Here is a 9631-nt window from a genome sequence, read left to right as displayed (position 1 = left end):
ACAATTAGAGTGGAAACTGTAGACGCAGGAACAGGTCCACTGCTGGTGGGGCGGGCGGGAGGTACTTTATGTTTGAATGGTTCACAAGATTGATCTGGACTCTTCTGACCAAAATAGGCAGGTGAGAGTGATAGGACCTGACTCTTGATCATGTGACCCCATGCACTGTGTTCAGTGTGGTCCCCTCCATGAAGGATGCACTCAGCAAGAGCTAAGAGACACATCCCCTCGCTGCATCCCTTCCAGATTTTACACCTGTCAGTGTCACCTTGTTCTGCCTGAAGGACTTCCTGTTGGTTGATGTACAAGTTCTGCACGAGCACAATACAGTGCTCTGGAATTCCCATTCTTTGCAAAGATGCTCATAGTCTGTTGTGATGCACTGAGTTGAATTGCTTTGCATCGTCAGTGAAACAGAAATAAGCATCTTCCTGGTACTCTCTCGCGTTAACCTGATGTCAGTGATGATGATACTCCTCCCATCGTCTCCTCTGAATCTGGCTGGAATTTTTGGTAGCTCCCTGTTGATGCCGTGCTTGCAATCGCTTTTAAATTGTCTTGCAAACAAAAACAAAACACACACCTTACTTGCAGGTGACATTAAAGGTGGTGGTCGTTAAAGTCCACATTCTGCTGAGTCCCTTCTCTTTGAAGTCCTTCCACATGTACCTCTCTTTCAGTCAGGTGGGCAGGGGTTGACCTGGGTCCATCTCTGTGCCTTAACCCTTCAAGCAAATATCCCCGGAAGTCTTGTTTAAAATCAGATCGCTGTGTTTCGTTTCACTGATGAGGAATGCCTGCTTTGAACAGGGCTCCTGTTGAAGAATTGCCTTTATGTGATCAAACTGGACAGAGAACCCGGGAGGGTTTCCTAGGAAACTTAGGGGGCACTGGCTTTATGCTCCTGAGGAATGAGCAATGCAGGGCAGGAAGGGAAGAATGCTTACACAACTCCAAGGAGGCCCCCTGTGTCTACATACCTTATGCACAGGAATCCAGGAATCGCTGTGCCTTCTTTCCTCTCTATTCTCAATAACGCACTCGTAGAATAAATCCTAAAAATATAAAATATTTTAAGACCGCAGGGGAATATGTTGAGAAGAACATGAGAACTAAAGAAAAATTTGCTGCCTTGTTTGTTTTTCAGGGTTGATGGCCAATGCCACCAGATTTTATTAACGGGGAAAAGAACAGCAGAGGGTCATTTCCAAGTCGACTGTGAGTACCTTGTCCCCAGAGGTCTGGAATTCATGAGAGCCCCTGCTGCTTATTGCAAATGCCCTCAGAGGCTAGTTCCTTGCATTTGAGCTCAGTGTCAGGTCAATAGTCACCATCTCAGCTCTATACACCAGTACTGATTGAGGAAACCCTCGCTCCTGGAACTTCCATGCATTTCAGAGTAGAGGTGCACACGTGGAGCTTCCAAAGCCTGGTGTTCATTTTATTTCTCCTCTTTGTGGATTACAACGCCTTCCTTGTGCAGGGTCCTGCTTAGACTTGAACCCCAATCTTCAGGTAGCAGTGCTCATCCAATGCACCATGGCATCACTCTAATGCATGGAAGCAAACATGCTCAAGGTTTACAGCTAAAGAAGGCACTGAAGCCCAGTCACGTGTGTGCTAATTTCCATGGAGAAAATGAACACACGGTGACCCACTGCAAGCTCCCAGTCTGATGGCAATCCACAGTGAGTGAGTTTAGAACAGATGACAGGAAGCCACCATTACGCATCCTGTGCAGCTTAGAGAGGCGATAGATTTAACAGCCCCCAAAGCACAGATGAACAGATCAGGGTCAGGAGGAGGAAGACAGGTAGGCAGTGGTGAGTTTGGGTGTTTACTCTCATCAATGTTGTAGACTTTGCTCAGCTGTAAAGGTCTACCACCTACGTGTCAGTGTGCCCCACTTGCACGGCTTGCCCGTTGCTGTCCTGCTGGAAGCTTTGCCACCGAGATTTCAAACACCAGCAGGGTCATCTGTGGTGGACAGAAGAACTTCCAGGTGAAGGCAGAGCAGAAAGGAAGGTCTGCTGAGCATCCTCTGAAATCAGCCACTGGAATTGACTTGCATTCAAAAAGAGCGTTGTCCCGCTTGTTGCTTCTGGATTATCATCAGGAGGGAAGGAGAGCTGGAGGACATAATTTTGGGATGAAGTAGAGGCACAGCGATAGTAAGGGAAACCCTGGTGGGATGGATTGACATCATTCCGGCAAGGATTGACTTGAGCATATCAAGAAATTGTGAAGATGGTGTAGGGTAAAGCCCTAGTTCACTCTGTTGTACATGATCCTACCTTGATTTAAGACCATTAGATCTACTCTATCCATCTATCCCTAGATCCATCTACGTATCTGCCCATCCATACAACCAACCCCTCGTATGTTTACTTATCCACATATAGCTACCTATCCATCAAACCTTCAGTTCATGCATTCGTCTACCCAACCATGCATGATCCAACTGTTCAACTTCTATCTATCTATCTACCTATCTATTCATCATCTATCCATTTATTTATCCATAATTAATCTATAGATATGTATCCATCTATCTATATATTCAAACATCTGTCTTTTTTTGCATCCATCTGTCCATTGATTTATCCATAATTTATATCTCTATATGTATCCATCTATCTATCCATTCATCCATCTATCTGTTTATCCATCCATCCATCCACCCAACAACGTATCAATCTAACCATCTACACATCCATCCAACCATCCATTCAGCCATCACATATTCATCTATCCATCATATAAATAACTACCTCTCCATGAAACCATCAATTCATGCATTAATCCACCTAACCATGTATAATGTACCCATTCACCATCTATCTATGAATCATTTATCTATTTGCTATTCATCCATCTACCCATCATTAGACTATATTCATGAATGCATCCAGCATCCATCCATCCACCCATAATTTATCTATCAGGTAGATTTTAACATTTTGTTTTAAATAATAACTTTCCTGGGAAACTGACACACTTTCCTTCCCATGATGTTAACAATCGGCTGTTACAAGGTCTGTGCACTCACGGCATGACTCTGTCTCACCACTCATTGTAAAATAGAAGTCTTGTGATTTAAGAAGCTTTGTTGCCGTCACCAAGCCCTTGTGGGGACGAGGGAGCCCTGGGGGCACAGGGGATGCACCTGGCAGGAGAGAGCCCATTTGAACCCTCAGCAGTTCTGAGGAACTCAGGACTGTCAGCCTGACCTATTACAGAGGGCAGATTTTCACCCCCCTGGTGCAATCCTACTCTCACACGCGGTGGCCGAGAATCTGAATCCACGTCGCAGCACCCAAGAGCAGCGAAGTTCTCTTGGCACTTAGACATCACTGGGGACACAGGCATCAGGATCAGCTGAAGGAGGTGCTGGTGGGTAAGGCAGCCATGCAGAGACCCAGGTCTCTCTGTGTTCTGAACAAAGTCCGTGAGATGTCGACGGCCCTGTAAGGAAGGACAGATCACCCAGGCCAAAGAAGGTACAGCCAACTGATTATCGAGAGGATTGAAATACTACTTTCTGTCTTTCACAGATTCAGGAGACAACAGCTTCTACTTTACGAATATCAGTGACAAGACCGTTTCTGTAGTTGTTTTCAACAAGGATGAAGCAGGCAACAGAACAAAATTGGTGGAAATCTTTTGTATGTATCCCAACAAGCTCTCTGGGGAGTTTCCAGTATTGACAGCCCGATATATTCCTGTGGAAGTGGGTCAACCTGTGGGATCTGAGTCTGTGGGTTTACGGGGCGAGGAGTAGTATGTTAGGTGTGGTGGAAAACACACCACAGAATGACTTGAGACCTGTGAGCTTCCATCCCTAAGATCCAATACGTGTTGCAGTGCAGTCCAAGAAGTCACTGACAGTGACCGTGTCCCCCAAGTGACCTGGTAGTTACGCTTCCATTTCAACTGACTGACTGTTTTAGGGGTATCACTGTCATCGTGTCAGCCCCCAACATCAACTGTGACACACACATGAGGGTTCCCAAGGTCAGATGCCACTCAGGGCGGCTGGTGCAGGATCAGACTTGAGCTGCTGCTCGGCACCCCACCTCTCGCTCAGGTTTCCGCTGACAATCTCTGTGTTCTCACACAACCCAACAAATCCCTTCTCGACCAACTCAGCAGAGGCACTGACAGGTGCTGTCTGACTCCCCCAGCACCTCGAACCAGAGACATTACAACTGGGTGGCTTTCGGGAGCAGAAATTTATTTTCTCAATGTTCGGGAAGATAGAAGTCTAGACTCCAAGTGTGAGCACCATAAACCAAATGACTCCCTTCTCTCATCTTCCTTAAGAACCGCCCACCTTCCACATGCAGACAGCTGTGGGAAACATCCTGGTTGAAGCGTGTGCGGCTCAGTGCTAAAAGAGACATCCTTGTTCCACCGCACTTTACAGTTTCCCATGCAGGATACTTGCTTATATTGTAGGGGCCTGATTTCTTACCTCTGCTCCCAGGAGCTTGGATTGTGGATCTGAGCAATATGAAACCTTTGGCAGCTCGGATCTTTACCCTGTTTACCATGCATGATGTGGTCTATGGATCCATCTGTGAGGATAGTTATTTGCTCTGCTCCGTTGATTCTATTGTTTATTTTGCTCAGTTCTAACCTAAAGTTGATATGAATCAGAAACGACTTGGTGGTTCCTAACCCCAACGGTGATCACTGTTAGGAAAGTTCTCTTTCTGAGCCCTGGATTCCGTGCTGTTCTTCATGTAACCTGTATGTGGTTTTGTTGGGTTTTATCGCATCTCTGCTTTCTTGCTGTGTTTGTGAGTTTTCGTCCCTTGAGTATCTCAAGAGATTGACTGAAGGCACATCCTTCACTCACACAACCTCACTCGCAGAACCCAGGACACTCATGTCCCAATGGGGCTCTAATCACAGGGATGGGACTTAGCCTGGACAACATGTATTTTCCATCCATAATAGATACACGTGAACCTTTTGAGGGGTAGACCCACATTGGCATGGCTGCAGAATGAATCTGGGGTACCCAGATTGATGAGTGAGGCTTTGTGGTCATTGTTGGATTTCTGTCACTGAGACTCACTTGGGACTGTGAAGTCATTAAGAAAACCTCAAAACCAAACCCTCACAGCCACAGAGTCGATGCTGACTCATAGCAACTCTACAGGACAGAGGACATGAGTTCTTTGTGTTTCCAGACAGTAACTCCATATAGGAGTAGAGTCCCATCTTTTTTATGTCAGAGCTGCTATTGGTGTTGAACTACTGACCCTGTGGATCACACCCAGCATATCCCTTGTATCCCCCCCAGGGCCCTCAAGGCATCCCCAGGAGTCCTTCATTGTCTCAGTAGAGCTTATCAAATAGCCACATAAACCAAACTCATTGCCACTGGCTTGCAGTGATTAGCAGCCCAGGTTGTTCCTCTTTGAAGGCTCAGGCTCCTCTGTCTTCATAAGGAGAAGCACAAGGAGGGGACTCTATTTGGACTCCACGAAATAGGACCCAGTGAGGCCCCCACAGTCGAGCTTTGTCATCTTGAAAGTGTGGTAGTTCTGACGGGCACTGATGCTTCTTCCTCTGGCCTTACACCCTCCGTGATATGCAGCAAGAGACGGTGAGGTCCCCAAGGAAGACTATGAAGCTTTTGTGGACGTGGTCAAAGAGAATGGCATCCCTGTAGAGAACATAGTGAATGCCATGGATTCAGGTAAAGTCACTCCTTCCCCCAACCCATAGAAAAAAAGTTTTGCCGGATTTTCCACTCCGAGGCTCGCCTCAGAGGATGGGGGGAGGGGGCTTTCCAATGTGCTCCTCAGGCTCATCTTTTTTGGAAATCTGTCACTTTAAGGGTGATCAATGGGGATGCACGACAATGACCAGCTGTTTGTTCATTTCATGTCTTCTCTTTCCTTCCTTGTCCTTCCCATTCTCTTTCAGATGACTGTCCTGGGAATATCAATTAGGTGACACTTCTGCCCTCTGATAGTCGTTTTTCCAGTAAGTAGGAGTTTAAAAACAATATCTGTAGTTACAATTTTGAGTCTCACTTGGGCTTTTCACAACTAGACACAGGAAACAGAGAAGCCTACTCTTACCCTTGACAGGCACACGCTCCTATGAGTTTGGGGTGTGTGAATTTCTCATGTGAACACCCACGCTCATCTTAACAATGTCTTTTCTCTGCACCCCTCTGCTACCTCCCCTCTATCCTCCTGGAAATGTCTAAACCAGTTCAGTGATGTTGTCCGTCTGTATGTTGTTGCATGTCTTAAAGAAGAAGTTGGCATCAAGAATGCAAACATCATCCCTTCTCCATGGCAACAGAATCATCATCAATCTGAAGATAAAAGCCTCTTTGCCCTCAAATCATACTTTCTCTCCCATGTCACGAATGCACGATCATTAATAAATGATTTTTCTTCCTGGCAATTACTTTGCTCTTTCAAGTTACTGATTCCTAACTGATTCCGTCCATTGAATCCATCTCTACTGATATGATCCTAAACTGCGTCAGTCTGAGTTGACCAGGAATAAATCCAGACACACTTAAATGTGTATGAGAGGGCTTTATACCAAAGAACAATTATATATTAAGAAACTAACCCAACCTGGTCCAGTTTAAGTCTGATATTAGCCCATATGTCTGATACGGATCCATAAATTCCTCTTCAGGCTCACACAGCACATGCAATGATGCGGAAAGCAGGAAGACCACAGGCCAGTGTGTGGAGTCTTGTAGAAGGCTCTCAGTGCTAGCGCGGTCTCCGTGTGGCTGCTCTAGCTCCAGGGCTCTGGCTTTCTTCAGCAGAGATTCATGTGGCTTGTCAACAGAATGTGAAGCAGGGAGTGTGTGTCCCGCCTCCTGTGAGGAAGACAGGACTTCCCAGAATCCTCGGTAGAAGGTCATCCCCACACAGAGGCCTCATTGGCTAGGACCTGATTGACAGACTAGACTCCATCCCTTCACTCCAATTGACAGAAGATGACGTAACTGCCATACAAGCCCTAACCGAATGCCGATTCGAATCCGTAGCCCTCCTGTAGGACAGGGCAGCAGGGCTCCATCGGGTTTCCCACACTCTATCTCTTTATGGAAGCAGACTATCGTAGGTTTCTCCCTAGAAGATAATGGTGGGTTTGACCTTTGACATTATGGTTAGGATCCAAGTGCTTTCACCCCGGTACTGCCAGGGCTCTTTAAAGAATAAACACACTGCCACAAAGTCAGTTCCCTCAAACAGCGACCCCCATGTAGGGATTCTGAAGCTCCCACGTTGATGGGAGCGGAGAGCCTCCTCTTTCTCCCTTGGAGAAGCTGGTGAGCTTGAACCATCGACCTTGCTGTTAGCAATCGATGCTTCCCAGGCGCCACTGCCAGAGTTCAAAGAACACATACGAACATATAATCCGCAGTGCACCAAAATATCTTTCCACGCAGATCTCCATGAAATGGTGTCTGTGACTAGATGAGAGTCCTCGTCATCGGAGTGAGCAGACTTTCTCCAGTGGTGGTCACGAGAGAGGGATACATGGGATGCCATGTCTGCTGAATCGCACCGTGAACCTTCTTTCTTTGTCTAGTTGCTGCTGTTTGGGGCCTGTGACCCATGTGACCAAGCAGAACTGCTCCACGGGATCCCCCAAGCCGTGATCTTTATGGGAAGAGATCGACCAGGTCATTCTCTTGTGGAGACTCGGGTGGATTTGAACCTCTGACCTTTGCAGTTAGCACCTGAGCACTTAATCAGTGGCTCCCCTTCAACACCGTGACACTCACTTCCAACAAGCTGATGCCAACTGTAGGGCGGGTCGAGCTACCACGTGGGCAGTTTCTGAGACTCACTGTTTACTGGAGAAGAGAAGCCTGTCCTTCTCCCTTGGAGTTGCCTGGGGTTCTGACTGTTCAACAACAACAACTAAATTCAAACCCAATGAAACAAAGAAAATCCAGCAAAACTAGAGGATGCAGCCAGGGCAATGCTCAGAGAAAAATTCATAACTCAATCATATCAAGTTATAAATTCACTATCATTATCTATTTCACAGCAGTTTCCTCTTCCTTGTACTCATTGTTTTTCATGCAATTATTAATTTTCTTTAAACGTGGGAAAATACACACAAGACATTCTCCAATTCAACGACGTCTCCATGTGTAATTCGGTGCCCTTGGCGATACCCTTGCACAACCTTTTCCCGAGCATTCCACCACCATTGACATAAATCCAAAGTCCCTGAAAGAGAAATTCTTCCTCCTTCCCCCATGGCATCATTCTACTTTGTACACGACAGCCTCCACTTCACAGTATTGGTTGGTCAGTTTGGCTTCCTGTGGTGGCTTGTGTTGTTGTGATGCTGGAAACTATGTCCCAGGCAGCAGTGGGGTTCACACATTCCCAGCTGCAGGAGAACTCATGCCTAAGGCTTTGTTGAGTCAGCAAACCGGTTGTTAAAATGGCCCTGGTAATCAGGGTTCTCTGTCAGGTGGATGTCTGGGCAGCCGCTCTGTGTAAAAGACACGAATTTATATTCCTTCCTCTGTTTGTTTGAAATCATTTTATTTGGGGGATAAGCTATAAGAATAGATCTTCCATCCATCCATCCATCCATTATCCATCCATCATCCATCATCCATCCATCCATCCATCCATCCATCATCCATCATCCATCCATCAATCCATCCATCCATCATCCATCATCCATCATCCATCCATCATCCATCATCCATCATCCATCCATCATCCATCATCCATTCATCCATCATCCATCCATCATCCATCCATCATCCATCCATCATCCATCCATCATCCATCCATTCATCCATCCATCCATCATCCATCATCCATCCATCATCCATCATCCATCATCCATCATCCATCCATCATCCATCATCCATCCATCATCCATCATCCATCCATCATCATCCATCATCCATCATCCATCCATCATCATCCATCATCCATCCATCATCCATCATCCATCATCCATCCATCATCCATCATCCATCATCCATCCATCATCCATCCATCATCCATCATCCATCATCCATCCATCATCCATCATCCATCCATCATCCATCATCCATCCATCCATCATCCATCATCCATCCATCATCCATCATCCATTCATCCATCATCCATCCATCCATCCATCCATCATCCATCCATCCATCATCCATCCATCCATCATCCATCATCCATCATCCATCATCCACCATCCATCATCCATCCATCCATCCATCCATCATCCATCATCCATTCATCCATCATCCATCCATCCATCATCCATCCATCCATCATCCATCCATCCATCCATCCATCATCCATCATCCATCATCCATCATCCATCCATCCATCCATCATCCATCATCCATCCATCCATCCATCATCCATTCATCCATCATCCATCCATCATCCATCCATCCATCATCCATCATCCATCATCCATCCATCATCCATCATCCATCCATCATCCATCCATCATCCATCCATCATCCATCCATTCATCCATCCATCCATCCTCCATCATCCATCCATCCATCCATCCATCATCCATCATCCATCATCCATCCATCATCCATCCATCCATCCATCCATCCATCATCCATCATCCATCATCCATCCATCATCCA

General features: G+C 46.3%; 1 long non-coding RNA gene across 1 annotated transcript; it reads left to right on the top strand.

The window, feature by feature from the left end:
• The first annotated feature begins 1143 nt into the window (after nucleotides 1-1143).
• On the top strand, nucleotides 1144-5710 carry LOC142433987 (uncharacterized). Its single transcript, XR_012781104.1, has 3 exons — nucleotides 1144-1218; nucleotides 3555-3665; nucleotides 5609-5710. It is a non-coding gene; the product is annotated as an uncharacterized LOC142433987 (long non-coding RNA).
• The last annotated feature ends 3921 nt before the right edge of the window (nucleotides 5711-9631 follow it).

This window comes from Tenrec ecaudatus, chromosome X (assembly GCF_050624435.1).
Source record: "Tenrec ecaudatus isolate mTenEca1 chromosome X, mTenEca1.hap1, whole genome shotgun sequence".
NCBI lineage: Eukaryota > Metazoa > Chordata > Mammalia > Afrosoricida > Tenrecidae > Tenrec > Tenrec ecaudatus.
The sequence above is the reverse complement of the archived record's forward strand: the minus strand, read 5'-3'. Positions and strand labels throughout refer to the sequence as shown.